The sequence below is a fragment of the Neofelis nebulosa genome, chromosome 1 (assembly GCF_028018385.1).
Source record: "Neofelis nebulosa isolate mNeoNeb1 chromosome 1, mNeoNeb1.pri, whole genome shotgun sequence".
Taxonomy (NCBI): Eukaryota; Metazoa; Chordata; class Mammalia; order Carnivora; family Felidae; genus Neofelis; species Neofelis nebulosa.
The window spans coordinates 33,879,652-33,898,593 of record NC_080782.1 but is presented as its reverse complement, the minus strand read 5'-3'; the positions used below and the strand labels follow the sequence as shown (position 1 = coordinate 33,898,593).

The 18,942-nt window shown below is 40.8% G+C and overlaps 1 long non-coding RNA gene across 1 annotated transcript; it reads left to right on the top strand.

Moving 5' to 3' along the window:
• The first annotated feature begins 4,851 nt into the window (after positions 1 to 4,851).
• Positions 4,852 to 18,659, top strand: LOC131505245 (uncharacterized). The gene is made up of 3 exons (XR_009258324.1): positions 4,852 to 5,124; positions 6,063 to 6,165; positions 18,497 to 18,659. It is a non-coding gene; the product is annotated as an uncharacterized LOC131505245 (long non-coding RNA).
• Positions 18,660 to 18,942: the final 283 nt, after the last annotated feature.

The window sequence follows — 18,942 nt, the reverse complement described above, 5'->3', positions numbered from 1 at the left end:
TGACTAATATGTACATATGGCTTTGACCTCTCCCAGAAACATTTCCACGGGGATGCCTAAGAGATGTTTCAAGCATTAACATGGTAAAAATGAAACTCCTACTCTGACTGCCCTCATTCCCCTTCCTCCTGAAACCTGCTGCTTAGGCTTTCTTCCTCACTAAGTCAGTGATAATTTCATCCTTCATTTGCCTAGGTCAAAACCATTGCACTTAGGCTTCTCTCTGGTCATCGCGAAGGGGACGTGATGTCTAATGTGGGGGAGGAAGATGGAAGGCATACACAGATGGAGAAGGAGCCAATCTCATCTTAGGAAATTCACAGGAAGCCTCAGAGAGTATGTGTTCCAAGGAGACATTTGACAGTGAAAACTCAGGGCTGGGTGTGACTTTTTTTTTTTTTTTTAACCAAACAGTGCCATATTGGCTTCAGGAGTAGAATTCTAAGAAGAGTCCTGTAGTTTTAGACATCTGCTGCTTTCATCAGGTGTGCGGATGAGGGAGACAAAGCCATGATGAAAGTTATATTCTAAATGAGTAGCCTCCTCCAGGAGGGGTTGTTTCACAATGTTTTGGAGAGTCTGACTCTGAACACACTCAAGTGTTGCCAACGGTGAGGCGCACAGCAATGTCTGTTTTTGGTGACACTGAGAACAAAGTTTCTGATGATGGTCTCACCCACAGTGTGCCCTGCGAAACCCAACACCTGTGACTGTTCAGTCTTCTGTTATTGTGGAAATAATTATACTATTCATGGAACACAATAATCTGCAATATTTCTCAGAGGAAAAAGAACACATTCTGCCTCTCGGTTCAATTTCCAGAGCAAAATTCAACAGCTTCACTGTTCTACAGGAAAAACACACCAAAAGCAAAACACACTGACAACTCACATAAACAAAAAATGGCTATGGATCTCACTGAATATATTTATTTTTAATTTTCCCTCCCACATGTCTTTTGTATAGATACAGTGTATTTTAAAAGCTAGAATTCAACCTTCTATAATTATTCACTGTTCCACGTAGTCGATGATCATTCATTTTCCATGTACCGACAGTGCTTTTGTATGGATACGCTATGATCAATGGAACAAAATTGGAGTTTTCATTTGCCCAGAGATTTAGTAGTTAGGTGCCACTGGAATATAGGATGTGTAAGAGTTTACTTGTGTCTAATCTGATTGGGAATCTGGATAAATATCAAGCAAAGGAATACAGGAGCCAAATTTATTTATTTATTTATTTATTTATTTATTTATTTATTTATTTTGGTTACTTATTATATTAAGAGGGCTTAGCACTTTAGGTCTATTTTTCACTGATCCTCAAAAACAACCCTAAGTAGATAGTACTGTTACTTTAGTACTACGACTACTGTTACTTTTTAGATAGTCCTGCTTTATAGGTGAGGACAATAGGTTCCATGGAAGTTTAAATGGTTTGCTTGAAGACATACAACTAATAATTGGCAGAGTCAGAATTTGAACCCAAGTCTCTTCTTTTACTTCAAAGCCTATGTGCTTATGTGCTTGGCTACTGCACTAAGGTGCTTCCCCACCACACACACACACACACACACACACACACACACACACGGGAAAGAATAAAACAAAGGAGTGACACGAAGAAATATAAAGAAAGATGAACTGCCTTCCTTTCTAGGGGGCTTGGAAAACACCCAAGGTGTAGACAGAGGAGGACTAGCGTGACAAAGAGTCAAGTAGGCTTTGACTTCTACTTGAATGTTTTGATGGCTTAAAGCCAGGCCTCAATGAAAGTGGTAAAGAGAATATGGGAAGAAATATAGCTATTTAAAAGAAAGTGATTCCTAGGCTATTTCCCAGGACAAAGAGAGCTTGCCATGGTCTTCATGTCTTCTACCATTCTGGCAGAATTATCGGTGGGGCTAGAAGAAGAACAAAGGAAATGATGCTTCAGCAATTTAACTCATAAAATGGGCTGGAAACCAGAGTCCGTGGATTTACAGTCGGAAAGAAGTGGTTTGGGAGTCTGACATCCTAATGGCCTCAGTATCCTGAGTGAAATATATTTTCATCCTGGTATAATTGAGGATCTGATTAGTTACTGGCTGTTAGTTATTTCAAGTTTGGTTTGACCAAAATGGAAGAAAATTCCCAAAGTTTTGCCATTCATTAACAATGCAAAACTACTTTGGGAACACGTTTCTCTCTTTCAAGGTCAAAATTCTTCTTGCCTTTTTGTTGCCAAAAGGGCCTGTTAGGGGAGAATAACAAAGTTAACAGGATGTCTTTGGCTAATTAATTATAATTTTCTAATAACTCATTTAAAAAGAAGTAATTGGCAAAATCTAAAAATGGCTAATTTGTGTCTGCCTGCCTGTATAAGTAAAACGTTGCATTGTCCTTGTAGGTTGTGAATAAAGAAATAGTTAAGTGCATGTTTAGTATTGATGCTTAAGGAATTACATAAGAGCCTGATGCCAGGAGGTATAATGTTTAGGCCAAAAAGGTCTATTTTAAGTGTTATGATTGGGAATCACTCTTTCAGAACCAGGATACAAGCAGGAATTAATATTAGTTTCATTGTCATTTTTGTGAAAGTGAAAATTGTTTCCTAAATTAAAGAGCTTATTTGCATAGATATGTTGAATCACACACATAAGAAACAAATGCTTTTTTGTAAAAAAAAAAAATTATTAATTTTCTAGAGCTGATAACAAATTACTACAGACCTGGTAACTTAAAACAACAGAAATAGGGGCACCTGGATGGCTCAGTTGGTTGAGCATCTGACCCTTGGTTTCTGCTCAGGTCCTGATTTCAGGGTCATGGCATCGAGTCCCACATCAGGCTCCACACTGAGTGTGGAGCCTGCTTGAGATTTTCTCTCTCCTTCTGCCCCCTGCCCCACTTGCTCTCATGCATGTGCTCTCTCAAAAAACAAAGAAAAAGAAAAAAAGAGGAAAGAAAGAAAGAAAGAAAGAAGAAGAAAATAACAGAAATATATTCTGTCTCAGTTCTGGAGGCTGAAAGTCTGAAATCAAGAGGTCAGCAAGGCTATGCTGTCTCTGAAGGCTTTAAGCAAGAATTCTCCTTGCCTCTCTCTCAGCTTATGGTGGTTATCAGCAATCTTTGACATTCCTTGGCTTGCAAATACATCATTCCAGTCTCTGTTATGGCCATTTCTGCACATGTCTCTCTCTGTGTCCCAATTTCCTTCTTGTTACAAGGACCTGTCATTAGATTATAGCCTGTCCTAATCCAGTATGACCTTGATGACACCTGAAAAAGACCCTATTTCCAAATGGTATCACATTCGCAGGTGCTAGGGGTTGGGACTTAGGCATAATTCTGTGGTCAGTGTCTCAAAGCATGATTCTGTTCCTTTTTTGTGCATTTCCCTTCTCATCAGCTTTCTTTCTCAGGTACATAACCCATTGGGTTTCTCAGGCCAATAACCCATCTTCTCTGAGTTTTTACAAAACAAAAACAAGGAATCAGAAGAACTCATAGAACTCATGGACCAAAAGCAATGGATTAATATTCAGACACCAGAGTCTAGTCAGGAAAACATAAATCACACCAGTAGTTTTAATAGAGAGAATTTAATATAAGGAATCGGAAGATGGGAAAGGCAAAAAAGCAGCAGTGAGGTGACACAGAGGTAGTAGCTGCAGGAAGATCAAAGGGGAATGGTTGGAACTTGTGCTTGGAAAAGGGGCTCACAGAGCTGAGACCAAAACCACTGTGGAGATGGTGTTGGGCCATCTGCTGGTATCTTAAGGGTACACTGAGGTTAGTTATGAGTGTGGAAAATATTGGAAACCAGAATCACCTGCCACTGCCTAGGTGACAAGATGTCGCTGAAATGACACTGATAGCAACAGCAAACATTCAGGAAGGAGCATGTCCCTTCTCCTTCTGCCTGTCACTAGCATCCCCTTAGTTAGTACATCTGATTATGCCAGAACCAGACTGGGAGCCATCAAGCACAGGTGAGACACGTCCAGAGTCCTGGCTGCAGCATCGCAAAGCAGAGTGTGGAAAGATGGGTTTGGAGCTGAGAGATGTAGGTCCAAGTTTGCAGAGCCATTTTTTTTCAGATTTGAAAGATTAGTCAACACTGGAAGCTGGTAGAAAGGGGGTAAAGAGGAAGTCTTAATGAAACTCAGAAAGAAGCAGAGGAAGCGGGGAAGAAAGACTTCTTTCAAGACCAGGAAGTAGAGTAGAATGAATGAAGTTGGTGGATTCCTTACTAACACTGGATATTTTTAGCCCTTGAACTGAAGGTTTTGAACTTAAAAACTTTGGTTGGAGATAAAGGCATGTGGGGGAAAACCTTACCTTCTAATCAAGGAGGAGCTAAAAAGACCCAGGTGGGAATTTCCTCACAACCTGGGGCAGCTGCTGGGACTGCATCGCTGTTTAAATTCCACTAATAGGGAACAAGTGCTATTTATTATATGCTCCTGTTGTATGCACTGAAGGGAATAGAAAAATAAATATGAACACATGTATAACTAATTAGGTAGCAATCAGTGGATAGGAGTTTAGGGAACAAATAATTTATACTCTGTACTGCAGTGTTTCTCAACATATTTATTTCTCATTGTATGTCTGCCCCTTGAAAGTGCCCCTTTCAGACACTTTTTCCTAATTGTTCTCTTCCCATAAAATTTTCATACCATAGATATACTTAACTATACATCTGTCTATATAGTGTGGCTGGAGAGACACAAACCATTGTAATGCCGAAGGTTTCCCCTTCCCACACCCTGCAAGAACTAATTTACCCCCTTGAGGGAACACTGCCCCACTGAGAATTTACGCCACAGCGGAAGTCGTAGATGCTCCACCCGGAAGTCATAGATGCTCCACCCAGAACTCCGTCAATGGTGGTGAACCTCTCCACCCAGCTGCTTTGGGCGTTGCCCTAGGAGAACTCTCCAGGGGATTGCCCTAGACCCAGTGGAGGTTTTATCCGTCTCAAAATCCCATCAAATCCTCCCCACCTAAAAAAGCTGTACCTACTTACAGTGAGGTACAGAAGGCTGACCTTCTGTTCCCTGCACGGGCTCCTGTAGGCCTCTAGTTGTGCCAAACTGGAATCTGGCCCCTCAGGCTTAGACTCCAGAGCAACCAAGTAAGCTTTTTTTCACAATAAGACAGGGGGTGTGTTTCAGTCCATTGACTGCGCAGTGCCCTGGGGGTCTGCCGAGAACTCTCGGATGATTATAGTCCCACAGGACCCAGAGCCAGGCAATCACTTAGTGACCCCTGGGAAGCAGCCGTTAAAAACCAGGGCACCAGGTGTGTCTAAAAGCTCCCCTCAGAGGATATTAGTGTTCTGGAGTGTGGCAGAAGGAAAGCATGAAGTTGGAGTCCACCAGCTGAAATGAGGCAGAGGGAGAATATATAGATGTTTCCTGGAGGGAAAAGTAGGAGGGGGGGGGCGAAGCCCAGGGATAAAAACAAGAAATATTTTAAATGGAATGGAATAGAATAGAATAGAATAATAAAGAGGGTGCCTGCTAGCTAGAGTGAGGCCAGGGGAGAGCTTGAAGATATTGCCCGCCAGCCGGCAGGCCTCTAGATGAGTGCTAAATTAGATGCCTGCTCCTCAGGCCATCACTTTGAGGTTAACAAATGAGCCTCTTTCACATAACGTCTGGGCATCTAGATCTGCTGCTTCTTTGCCAAGCTGTGGGGAGAGTGAATCCCAGCGGGTGACCCCTATAAGAGCTATTTGTCAGAGAGCTATAGTCTTGTGGGCCTTGTGGATATGGGCCCCAGTGGCTTTTAAAGCTGGATGTTTTGAGGGCTTGCCTCTCAGGTACAGGTCTTAAAAGTTGGGGCTTTCCAATGTGGGGTTCAAACCCTTTTCTTCTCAGGGAGAGAAGTTCCAGGTTCTGAGATCCCCGCCTGACTGTGGTAGCCACCTGGGGGTAGGGCCTATGGTGAGACTGTGTCCCAGCCTCTCCTACCAGCTTTGATGTGGGCCTTCTGTCCTTTGTCCAATTAGGTATGATCACATAGTTTTTAGGTTCTTTTCAGAGGAAGTTGTTTCATATTTTGCTGCAGGTTCCATTTGTCTGTGGGGAAAGGTGAGCCTAGGGTCCTCCTACATCACCAAATGCAATGAGAATTCCAAGAAGCTCCATCCTAAAGGAAGAGTCCAAGCTAGGTGAGTAGGGATGAGTGAATGAAATATATTTGTGCACATCAAAATGGGAAAAGATGTAGAAATTTTTGGAGATGGTGAAGAGGCTGTGTGTTCAAATTAAAGAGTAAATCAAAATGAGTGAACATGGTCGCTATTTCAGAGAATGGTTATTCTGTTTTGCAGAGAGATTAGGAAATTTTGAAGTGTTCTGGAGAAAACAAAAGCAATTCAATTTGTTAACCTCAGGGAATGATTTACTGAGAGGTTGCTTACTTACTTACTTGGAGTGAGGGAGGGGAGACGACAGAGGCAGGCGCTTCCAGACCCTGATTAAGTGGGAAGGTCAGACAGACACACACATGGAGTAGTCCAAGAGTGACAGAGGGTAGTGTAACAAAATGTAACATTGTGTGGTTCCTCTGTGCTGGCTGTAGGATTGTAGAGAAGAGTGTGACTGATGTGGTTGACTGATTATGCAAATCCTGAGTGATAAAGCAGGGCAAAATAGAGATAAAACAGGATTTGGAACTTAAAGCCGTTCATAGTATAAGTCACATTACCTCCTTATAGGCTGTTGGGCTGTAGCAGAATGAGGAGTGGGTGAAAGCAGATAGCTATTTGGACAACCTTTTCAATAGTTCTCTGTCTTCAGAGATCTGACATTTCCAGAAAAAGCAAGCCCAGAGTTTGTCAGATGTTCTGCTTTTGGATGAACGAGCTTCCTGTTGAGTTTTGTTCTCCTTCTTTTTGGCAGAAAAATCAAACTCTGGCTTATAGATTGAGAGAGCCAGTGAGAAAACTTCACTGCACATCCCTGTGGTTAATGGCCCTGAGCATTTGAGGAAACACATTTATTCCAAAGTAGTAGAGGACAAAACAGCCTGTTGGAAATAAGAATAACTGAAAGGTAGTGGATCAAAGCAAAGGAACCATGGACGTCTAGAAAGGGTGGGGTTAAGGGAGTATAAGATTAAAGAGAGAAAATGATAGTCGATGCAGATTCACCTTGAGGCAGATTCTACAGTTCTTGCTGATTCTAACTTTTTATTCTTTCTTAAATTTGTCCCCATCTCTCCATACTCATTGCCACTGCCCCTGTTTGGATCACAGTTACTGTTCACCTGGACTGTTGCAACACTCTCCCAGCTTGGCTTTACTGCTTCATGCCTTGCCACTCTCAGCCTGACCCCAATTCATCTTTCACTCTGCTGCCAATGAGCTTTCTGAAATATTCATCCATTCATCACACAAATATTTGTGAAACACCTCCCATGAGCTAGGCACTCTACTGGGTGCTGGTCAGACATTGATCCGCTAACCATACACGGCCTCTGCCTTCAAGGGAATGTCCCTAATGGACAGCTGCAAACAATGAATAGGGTTTTGAAGACCAAGTGTGAGAAGGGTGCCAGCACCACGGGGGTCATGGTGTGGTTGGGAGGAGGGAAGGGGCAGGATCTAAAAGAACCTTAAGAGACCGATGGCTGCAGGTCATGTTAGAGCTTTTAGGTATTAGCTGAAAGCTATAGAAAGGCTGGCCAGATGAAGTTTGTTGATAAGAGGAGATCTGAGTTTTTCGAAGACCATTCTGGCTGCAGAGCTGAGAAAAGTTTGGAGGGTGCTATCTAATTGTATCTCTGCCTTCTCTCCTCTCACACAATCCCTGAGTTTTCAGGTTTAAATCCTGGCCCCTTAGTTTAGCGTTCAAAGGCTTTTAACAGACTGACTCTGCCTCCCTGACCAGTTCCATCAATTGTTGGATCTCTTCTACAGTTTATACATCTGGCTCCCAGTCAGAATTACCTGGGGACATGTTAAAAATTCAGATTCTCAGGACGCATCCCCAGGTATTTTGTTTTATTAGTTACAATGTTTGACTTGAAAATTAACATTTCTTTTTTTTTTAAGTTTGTTCATTTATTTTTATTTTTTTTCAATGTTTATTCATTTTTGAGAGAGAGACACAGAGCATGAGTGGGGAAGGGGCAGAGAAGAGGAAGACAGAATCTGAAGCAGGCTCCAGGCTTTGAGCTGTCAGCACAGAGCCCCTTGTGGGGTTCAAACTCACTAACTGTAAGATCATGATCTGAGCCGATGTCAGACACTTAACCGACTGAGCCACCCAGGTGCCCTGAAAATTAACATTTCTAAACAGTATCACATGCTGACAGTCTAGACCAGGGATGTCTAAAATAACTTCCTGTGAAAATGGAATTTTCCCTTATCTGTACTGTCCAATATGGTAGCCATTAGTCACATGGAACTATTGAGCACTTGAAATATGGCTAGTGCAACTGAGAAACTAAATTTTAATTGTAATTAATTTAAATGAATTAATTTAAACAGCCACCTGTGACAAGTGGGTACCAAATCAAACAATTCAGGTCTAGACTCGAGTGTGAGACATTTCCTGAATCATGGCTGTACTCAATCTGTAGTTCCCTGCCTAAGGGTCTAAGCACGAGTTCCCCATTCCAGGAGTCTGTTCTCCCCTAATCATCCTGTCTTCCCTACATGGTCAGCTTCCATGAAGTTTATGGGTCTCTCCTCCAAGAACATTCCCTTGACCTCTTCAGGGCTGGATTAGATACCCGTCTTCCAGTATCGCAAATTTATGCCTCTTTGTATTCCCAACACCTTGAGGGCTGCCTGGATACAGAACTGTCTGTACATACTTGTTGTATAAGTAAATAAATGAAAAAATAAAGAACACTAAGGTGTAGAATCACTTAACTGAGTCAGGCACAGGTAGATACTGATAATTAGAAGGACTGCAACTTTGCTATATGGAACTCCACAAAGCTGACCTCCAGAGAATTAAACTGTTCATGATCTTTATTTGATAGTGGGGTCGATGTCATGTCTTCAATCTGTTTGTGGTTCAGTTAGCTTTGCAATGTGCAGGTGATGGCATGGTTTGGGGAGAAAAATTTTGGAGCCAGACTGCCTGTATTGAAACACTGATTCTGTCACTTACTAGCCGTGTGACCCCAGGGTAGATGTTGTTACTTAACATTTCTCTTACTCAGTTTGGTCATGTACAAAATGGGTTAACCATAGTACCTACCTCTCAGTGTTGTTAATGAATTAATATTTGTAAAGGGCTTAGGACAATATTTGACACACATTAAAGAATTAAGTGTTTGTTAAGTAAATGAAAAGCAAACTTAGCTATTGACTCCATTAATATCCCTAGTTAGTGATCTTGTATTTGATCAAAAGGGGACTTAGGAGAAATGTAGGCAGTATATATTCTTTCTTTCTTTCTTTCTTTCTTTCTTTCTTTCTTTCTTTCTTTCTTTCTTTCTTTCTTTCTTTCTTTCTTTCTTTCTTTCTCTTTCTTTCTCTCTCTCTCTCTCTCTCTCTTTCTTTCTTTCTTTCTTTCTTTCTTTCTTTCTTATTGGTTTTGTAGATGTTTTATTTATTATGCCACTTCTCTACTAACTTTTTTTATTTCAGGTTTTTATTTAAATTCCAGTTAGTTAACATCTAGTGCAATGTTAGTTTCGGGAGTAGAATTTAGTGATTCATCACCTATATATAACACCCAGTGCTCATCACAAGTGCCCTCCTTAATACCCATCACCCATTTAACCTGTTCCTCCACGCACCTTCCTCCAGCAACCCTCAGTTTGTTCTCAATAGTTAAGAGTCTGTTTTGTGGTTTTCCTCTCTCTTTTTTCCCCCCTATGTTCATCTGTTTCATTTCCTAAATACCACGTGTGAGGGAAATCATCTGATATTGGTCTTTCTCTGACTTATTTCACTTGACAAAATACATCATTAATAATTAGCAATCACCATGTCTTCTAGGACTCAATCAGGATGAGAGGGAGAGATAGCATTATGAACATTGAGACAGGTTCATGGTAAAGAGCACTGCTCTAAGAGTCACTACATAGACTGCAGAGTGTGAGGAGTAGGTGAGAAGGAGTTCTGGAAAGGTAAAAATGAAACAATCAAGTTTTAAATAAAATCTGGGGGGATTTTGATGTAAAGGTAAGCTTTCTGTAAAACACCTCCTTTCAGATATCTTATTACTTTTTCAATCTAAGCCTGAAATAGATTTTGGAAATAGAATGTAAAGTAAACTTCCACGTCTTCTTTCTCAAAGGGTTGCTAATGGGCATTGGATGTTCTCTCATCTACTAAAATTATGACTCTTTCCTACTAGCACCCTTCTTTCTCTTCTGGGGGGAATTTCCTCCTTGCCATTGTAGGTACTCTCGGTGGGGAGAAGTCAAGGTGCCCTGTCCGCCTCTGGGGGATGGACATGGATCTAACACAGGCTAATCAGACACTTTCCTCTAGGACTTTGAAGTTTGAGGGAAAGATATGTGAACTGGATTTACCAATCCAGTCATTCATTACCTTGATACCTAAACTCCATGGTTAAGTAGTTCCTTAAGGCTTTGGGCTTAAGGCTTTGGGTTTGCCCTTATTCCTGAATTGGTTCTGGAATTCTGGCTTATTCAGAATATTAGCTACTAAATACACCTCCAACAAATTCCAGGTTGTGTTTACATTAGCCAAAGTTAGTTTTTGGTGTAAAGGGTCTAAACTGATATGACTCCATATTCACTTAAGTCATGACCTAATGAAATAAATGTTGAACTTTGTAATTTTCCCTCAAAGCACTATGTTTGAGGATATTCTTTTTGTTGACTCTGAAGTAGAAAAGGAAGTTGCAAGGTTGCAGTGATGGGACTTTTTGAAGTGAAAAGGAGTGCTAAACATTTAGGGATATCAAATAAGAACTACAGACTAAAAAGGGAAATTATGTCCCCAAATCCATCTCTAGAACAGAAGTCTGCAAATATTTTCTGAAAAGGCCAGACAGTAAATAATTTAGACTTTGAGGGCCATACAGTCTTGATCAAAACTCTTGAACTCTGCCTTGTATCACAAAAGCAGCTATTGACAATGTGTAAACAAATAAACAAGGCTCTGTGCCAATAAAACTTTATGTACAAATATAGGCAGCAGACAGGATTTGGCTCATGGACCATAGTTTGCTGACAGTTGCCTTGGAATTGTGCCTGGTATATGTCAGGCATTTAATGAATATTCATCAACTGGATGAATGAAAAAAGGGTCAGTCTCTAGGAATGGCACAGTTCCCATCTGATGACTTCTATTTTCTTTGAGTATTAGCAGCAAGAGGTCAGATATTGACAGTGGAATAGAGTTGGGCTTTGAGATCCTTAGAGAAGTTCTGAAATAACGGCTGGTTGGGGACAATGTCTGACTCCAAAATCCAATTCCTGTAGTTGGCTAGGAATAGCTTACTGGAAGGGAAAGGAAAGGAATTAACATCAAGAGTTCGTCATGAAAAGCTCTTTGGAACACTGGAAACAGAATTATCTGAGGTGTTTGTTAATAGATGGGGATTCTCAGGCTCCTCCCCAGACCTTTTGAATCAGAGCCTCTGAATGCACTGCTATTTTCATCAAGGTCCTAAAGTGATTCTTATGCAAATTAAGTTTGAAGACCAGTGGCTTGGTTGATATCAGCAACTTAAAATATATTGTATAATCTTCACAACAACCTTATGCAATAGATATTATTAGCCCCATTTTATAAATGGAAATACTGGAGCTTAAGAGTCACAGAGAGGATTGTGCAGTCACATATATAGTAAGTGAAAGCACAAGGTTGCACATCTGCACTTGTCTGCATTAAAGTCCACGATTCCCCACTATGCTTTTCTGCCTCTAGCAACAACAACAAAACGAAAACATGGATTAAATTCTTCTAGGACGTTATTTGGCTCCATCTGTGAAAAGATTGAAAATACTGCTGAGGTTCAATTTGAAAATGAAATAGCTGAAGATGAAGCATTTTGGACTGAGATTTGAAGACTGTTGTATAAACTAAGGACAGACAGTCCTATAAAAGTATAGTCCCTGGGATGAGTGGCGGATTTGGAGTAAGGAGGAGTTTCTTTGAAATGTGTCATATTTTTGTTTTCAGTGTTCTAGCACAACAGAGATATGCTAGAGATATTTTTCTGAGGCTGTTCCTGGAATCACTTTGATGCAAGCTCCTTTTGATGTGTAAAGAGATAAACTAAAATTCACTCATGTTGTGAATAACATCCAGATTGGCTCCTTCTATAATCATGTTGTATCTTATTTTACCATGCATAACATATTTAGTTCCCCTGTGTTTGCCATGCCATCATTTCACAGAATTGTATATTATATAGGCTATGTTTCAGTTCAAGTGGGGTAAACTTAACTGCCAGTTGTTTCCAGCTATGTACTACCACCACATTGAACTGGGACTTCTGTGCTAATTCCTTCACGCAGGCCATCCCTTGACCAGCAAGCCAGCTGGAAGCAAATAAGCATAAGTATGATTTTCCTCCATCCAGTGAGGAGCTCTGAGATGGGGCTTGGTGAGATCCAGAAGGTACAAGAAAGGACCATGTGAATCTCCTGGAAATGAGGCATAGTTGGGTCCTCTTGCTCTTCCACTGATTGCTAACTTATGTGTATCTGAAGTTGTACAAGTTTGTTGCCTGGCTAACTTTATTCCAAGACTTAAAAGGCTTCTGTTTTTGTTCAATATTTGGAAATACAAGGCAACTATGAGAATTTGAGTATGGAGGAGGATCTGGAATACCAGAGGAGTAGCGATCTATATTAACTGTAAAGAAAATGTGCCTGTTGTGAACAGGCAGTATCTATTCCATTTACTTATATAAAAGTAAACCCTAATCAGAAAGACAGAATTTACTGTACAAATTTAATAAAATTTAAAAATAACTCTGGTTATATGCAAATTTGGGTTTATGGGATACCCTTTTGAAGGTCACCTTCCAGTATCATGTGACTCCGCTCTTTTGAAATAGTTGATACGTGCCGAATTGCACCTTAATTAAATTCCCTTATGTGTTGTTGGATTAAAAGCACCATCAGCACTTCATAAACTGTATGTAAATTTTTTAACAGAAATTTGAAACATTGTACACTGGCTTTTATTCAATACCCTCCCCTCTTTCCACAAACTGCTGTCAGTGGCTGTGTGCCCATTTAATACCAGTCTAGGCAAAGCATAGATGGAAAAAATCACATCTATTACCAAAAAAAAAAATCATCCAGTATAATATGTTCCCCAATTATTATCCAAGTAGTATATTGTGTGTTATCTATGCCAAGGCTCAGCTTCTTTTAGCATGGAAAATCGAGAAAGGACTAGACAGCCAAAATTATAGTGTTTACAAAGGACAACTTTATGAGCCAGAAGGAAACTGCCCTACATTCCTGCCAATGGCAGGAAAGAATGCCTTCCTCCTAAGCCCAGCCATAAGGTTCCATCTGCCAGGTGATATTGCAGTATCAAGGAACAGATGATTCCATGGTCTGCCCTGATTTTCTTACCCCACAAAGAGTCTAATATATAACATATGACAGGAGGAATGGCTGAGAACTCTTGTACTGAATGAAACCTGCCTGACCAAAGATACTGCAGGGTCAATACCCTGCTGATAAATGTCCTCTGGAAGAAGTAAGAAATTTCACAGTACCTTACTTAAAGGGACATCCAAAAGAGCTGCCAGAATTAGAGCAAGGAGAAAACTCTTGGCTGAAAACAAGTCTTGAGACTCCTCTTGAACTTTTATCCTTAAGAATACAGGTTCTCCGGGGCGCCTGGGTGGCGCAGTTGGTTAAGCATCCGACTTCAGCCAGGTCACGATCTCGCGGTCCGTGAGTTCGAGCCCCGCGTCAGGCTCTGGGCTGATGGCTCAGAGCCTGGAGCCTGTTTCCGATTCTGTGTCTCCCTCTCTCTCTGCCCCTCCCCCATTCATGCTATGTCTCTCTCTGTCCCAAAAATAAATAAAAAACGTTGAAAAAAAAAATTAAAAAAAAAAAAAAGAATACAGGTTCTCCATTTTATGAACATCTCATTTGGAATTATTCTGTATATAAGAACAAGTGGCTCACGTCAGGGAGGGGCAGTGGAAGGAATAGTTAGTCTTTGCACTCAATTAGAAACAAAACTTACCAGATCGTAACAGATGTCTGGAAACAACAGACCCCAATCAAGTAGAAGGAATGTAGACAATTTTTAGCAGTGAGAAGTCAAGCACCACAGCAATGATGTTTTGTAAGAAGCAGTAAGAGTTCGCATGATGGGTACCATGCCATAAAGACTGGAATCTGGGCCAGGACTCCAGATTGCAGGAGAATTCTGGGGAGAAAGATAAAAATCTCTGCACCAAAGGAGTGAAGTTAGGGAGCAGACACAGGAAATAGCACAATCGTTTTCCCAGAGCAGGAAGAATGTCTTAGTAATTTTGGGGCCCCATTTTCTAGCTCAGTGCCTCGGGAATAGGGAGTGCATTTGAAACTGCTGATCACTGTATTCACTCTTGAACAACAATTCCCTTTGGTTTCTGTGGCATTAACTTTTTCTGTTATTCTTTAACTCCCTTGGCCATGCCTTTTAAAAACCTCCTTTGAAGGGTTTCTTCTCACTACTTATAGGACATCTCAATGGATATCTCATTGGTACCTCAAATTCAGTGCATCCAAAATACAGACTCTCATCTCTAAACCCGAGGCTTCTCCTGTGTTCCCTGCCTCAGTGAATAGCACCATCATCTTCCCAAAAGCTTAAAACACAAGCTTGGTGGCAGCCTTTCCTTTTTCATCTCCCTCAGTGTCTGCGTCCAGTCACCAAATCCAATTGATGTGTCCTTCTAAATAGCTTTCAAAACTACTACCCACTTTTTTTTCCTACACTGACTGCACTACCCTATTCAGGCTACCATGATCTTTCACCTACATTATTGCACAACCAGCCACTCTTCTTGCTTTTACCTTTGCCACCATCCAAAGCATTCCCGCTAGTGCAGCCAGGCAGAGCTTCTAAAAACACAAATCTAACCATGCCTTTTTCTCTGATTAAATCCTTCAGTTCTCCATTATTCTTGGATTTCCACATTAAGAATAAAGTCCTGGTTTCTTAAAATGATTATAAAGCTCTTTTTGATCTGGCTTCTGATTACTTCTCCAGCCTCCTCTTTCAACTCCTTTGTCCTTTATGTACCCCTCAGGCCTTTTCCACTTTATTCTAGAAGCATATTGACATGAGCTGTCTATAAAAACTTCAGACCTTTGCACACTGCTGTCTCTGCCTCAGATGCTCTTGCCCTCTTTGTCTGGCTAGCCGCTCTTCATTTGTAGGTCACCCTTTATATTTCACCTCTTCTGGAGCATGGTCCATGCTCCAAACACCCCATCATGGAACTTATTAGAGAGTATAGTGATTGCTTTTCCTTTCTTATACTCTCTATTAGAATGTGATCTGCATAAAGGCAGACATGATCCATCTGCCTTGCTTATCATTATACTCCCAGAGCCTAGCCCTGTTTCTGGAACATTATTCTCTTCTAGTGAGTAGTGAATAAATGAGGGTTTATTGAACTCACCTGAAGAAATTTATAGACATGAGATTTGAAGGGAGAGGTTGAACATAAAAACAAGGCAACACCCCAAAGTTGTAGCCATGACAAGTGTGTGGCCTTTTTAAGAGTCCTGGAGGAACTCTGCGGTAGATTAAAAATGGCTAAAAATTCTTTGACTCTTTTCACATGGAAAGGCAAAAGTTTATTTCCCCTCCCTTTGAATCTGGGCTGGCCACTGTCAATTTGACCAATAGAATATGATAGAAATGATGCTCTGCCAGTTGGAACCTGGCATTTGAGAAGACAGGTATCTTTTACGGTACTCTCATGGAATTCTAAGATGCCACATAAGAAGTTCAACTACTCTAGTGAAGGGACCACAGGGAGAGGCTCTGAGACTGCATGAACAGAGAGAGGGACCCAGCTGAGCCCAGGCTTGCAGTTATTCTTGTTAAGGTTTTGGGCATGGGAGTGAAGCTGTTGGAGTCTTCTAGGACTTAAGAAACAGGCTACCAGGCACAAGTGATCCCAATAAACTCCAAGTGAGAAGAAGAATTGCTCAGCAGAGACTTGCCCATATTCTTGACCCCCAAGATTATGAGATATAGGAAAATGATTTAGGGGTGGTTTGTTATACAGCAGTAGATAACCAGAACATCCAGTGCTTCCTTTTCACTGGCTGTTAGAGATGCAAGGTAGGGAAGGGATTTTCTCAGTTCTGCCATATTCTCCCTGCAGTAGCTGGGGCTTCAAAGACCTGTCCTTGCAACTTATTTCATTCCATCCCAGATTATGGGGTCAATCAAACCCCTAGGTGGAGTGCATATAATGGCTAAAGGAATTTATATAAGCTGGTCTTTTGTTTTGGCCTAGTTGGATTCTGGTGTACCAACTCCTAATTACTCATGGCTCATTTTCCTGTACCAAGTCATTGCCTGGTATCTCAGTCCTTTAAACAGGTATTTTTTATGATAAAAATCTCAGTCTCCCAAAGACCAAATCTGTGATATCTGCTGCCACATATCTCTTACTTATCTCAGACCTTGTGGTTTCTCTGAGATACAGAACTCTGGAGGTTACTTGACCCACCTCTACTTAAAATAATGTGCTTAGTTTGGGGATCCATTTGGACTTCTCCTCTCTCATTCTTGTGCTCTATTTCCCTCTCCAGTTATTACCACCACCTTCACCTCCCCTTAAAAGGTTAAATCTCCAGTTGGTCCCAGTTGACAGTGTGCTTAAGGCTTATTCTCAACTTTGTTTCCAGATTCCTACCCTTTTTATAACAGGGTTATTTCAGTTGTAAGAGACACACATCCAACTAAGTCTCATTTAATCTAAAAGAGAGAATGTATTGTTTTTTGTATCCAACTAGAGAATGAGAGCATCCTCTAGGGCAACTGGATCATGGGAGTGATCCATGGCATTATCTCCTGATCTCTAGCATCTGCTTCTCTCATTCCCTTTTGCTATAAATGTGTCAGGAAACAAAGCCACAGAATTCAGGACTTCTATCCTTTTAGTAGGAAACAGAGAAGGAAAAAGAGTTTTCATTTTTACCTGATGCTCTGATCATTTTTAGCTGATCATTTCATGTGCCCAAACTACAGCAGTCATCATAGGGCAAAGCACTATGGCTGCCTGGGTCTGAGCACTGTGCCCAGCACTGTGACTAGAGAGGGGCCTGTTACCAGGTAGGTGCTTGGCCTAAGGGAGGCCTCAGAGACAATGGTGTGACTTAAGGAGACCCTCAACTTGTATTTGCAACTCTTGCAGCTGGGATTGTCCAGGAGTGAGCTGGGATGGCATGGATGAGAGGGACTGTGGAGTCATGAGGAATCAACATGGGAGAGCAGGAACAGAGCAAGGCAGGAGTGTGTCCATCTGAATATGTGCCTGAGTTCAGAGCAAGGGAGTATAGGGGAAGAGTAATGTGGATTTTTCCCAGAGAGGCCAGATCTTAACCGTATATCCATTTATAGAGATTTGTTAAGAATGAAACATCAAATATAAGCATTGGAGGACTGGACAAACTTGAGATTGAGCTGTTTATTGCTGGCATTAGAATGGTTATTTCCTCGGGTGCCTGGGTGGCTCAGTCGGTTAAGTGTCCGACTTTGGCTCAGGTTATGATCTTACGGTTCATGGGTTCAAGCCCCGCATCGGGCTCTGTGCTGACAGCTCAGAGCCTGGAGCCTGCTTCAGATTCTGTATCCTCCCCCTCTCTCTGCCCCACCCCTGCTTGTGATCTGTCTCTCTGTGTCTTTCAAAAATGAATAAACATTAAAAAAAAAAAAAAAGAAAGGTTATTTCCTGCAGGTAATTCTGATTTATTTGAATTGTGTTTATTTACTTATACTGTGCCCAAAGGATAATGGCTGGACTTCATTTGAGCTGTTAGCAGACTCAGGAAGGAGGACCCTGACCTGAAATAGAGTATGAATAAAGATAAATATGTTTTTCTTTTTTCAGCCAAAAGCAGCTAAAGAGATGAGAAGCTATTTTCAGATAACTGTAAAAATGATGAAGGGAAGGCAAACAGATTTTTTAAAAAATTCTTTTTATAAGAAGGAAATTAAATATTTTGAATAGATAGCCTAATTACCTTATTTAATAATATCTTGTTAACTAAGAAAATAAAGTGAACATGTTTAAATAAATTGTGAGTTGAAAAGTTATAAAAATGCCTTTAAAAAACAAAAGCAAAGATTTTAGAGTCACCTATATTAAATCTTGGGATAATGCTATGTTTACACACATTAAAACAAATATTAAGTATGTACATATTAAGGTAAATCATGCTTTACTAACAAATTATTCTGGAACTGCGGTGCCTTTTCTATTTCCTGTCTTAGTTTTGATTCTAAATCTGGTGGACAATTTTGAGATCTGAGATGAGAGAATATTCTTTTCATGGAAGTATTTTTGTCTTTGCAGAAGGCAAGGGCACTATAGCTGGCTGTTTTTCACAAAATGTGGCTTCGTGTTTCTTGATGGCTCCTGTGACAAGTTGACTGTCCAGAGAAATTTGGATTTCACATATGCAGTTCCAGTGACTGCATTCATCCAGGTTAGACCATATGTCTTGGCTTCATGTTCAGAAAACATGGACTTTATACTCAGGCAGCAAGAGTGGTATAGATTTTACCAATTTTCCAATGCTCACCTGGAAAGCTTAGTTCAAATTGGCTGAAGTGGGAAAACTGTCATAAAGTGAAAAGTGGCTCAAAGAATACAAGAATGTGTTTAAAATGAACACAACAGGTAGTACCTGAGCCACATCTAGAATCCAGTTTATTAAAATGCAGATTGGACTAGAGGAAAATCATTGTAGAGAGCAATTCTCAATATGTGAGAAACTCACAAATCAGTCATCCTGCGGA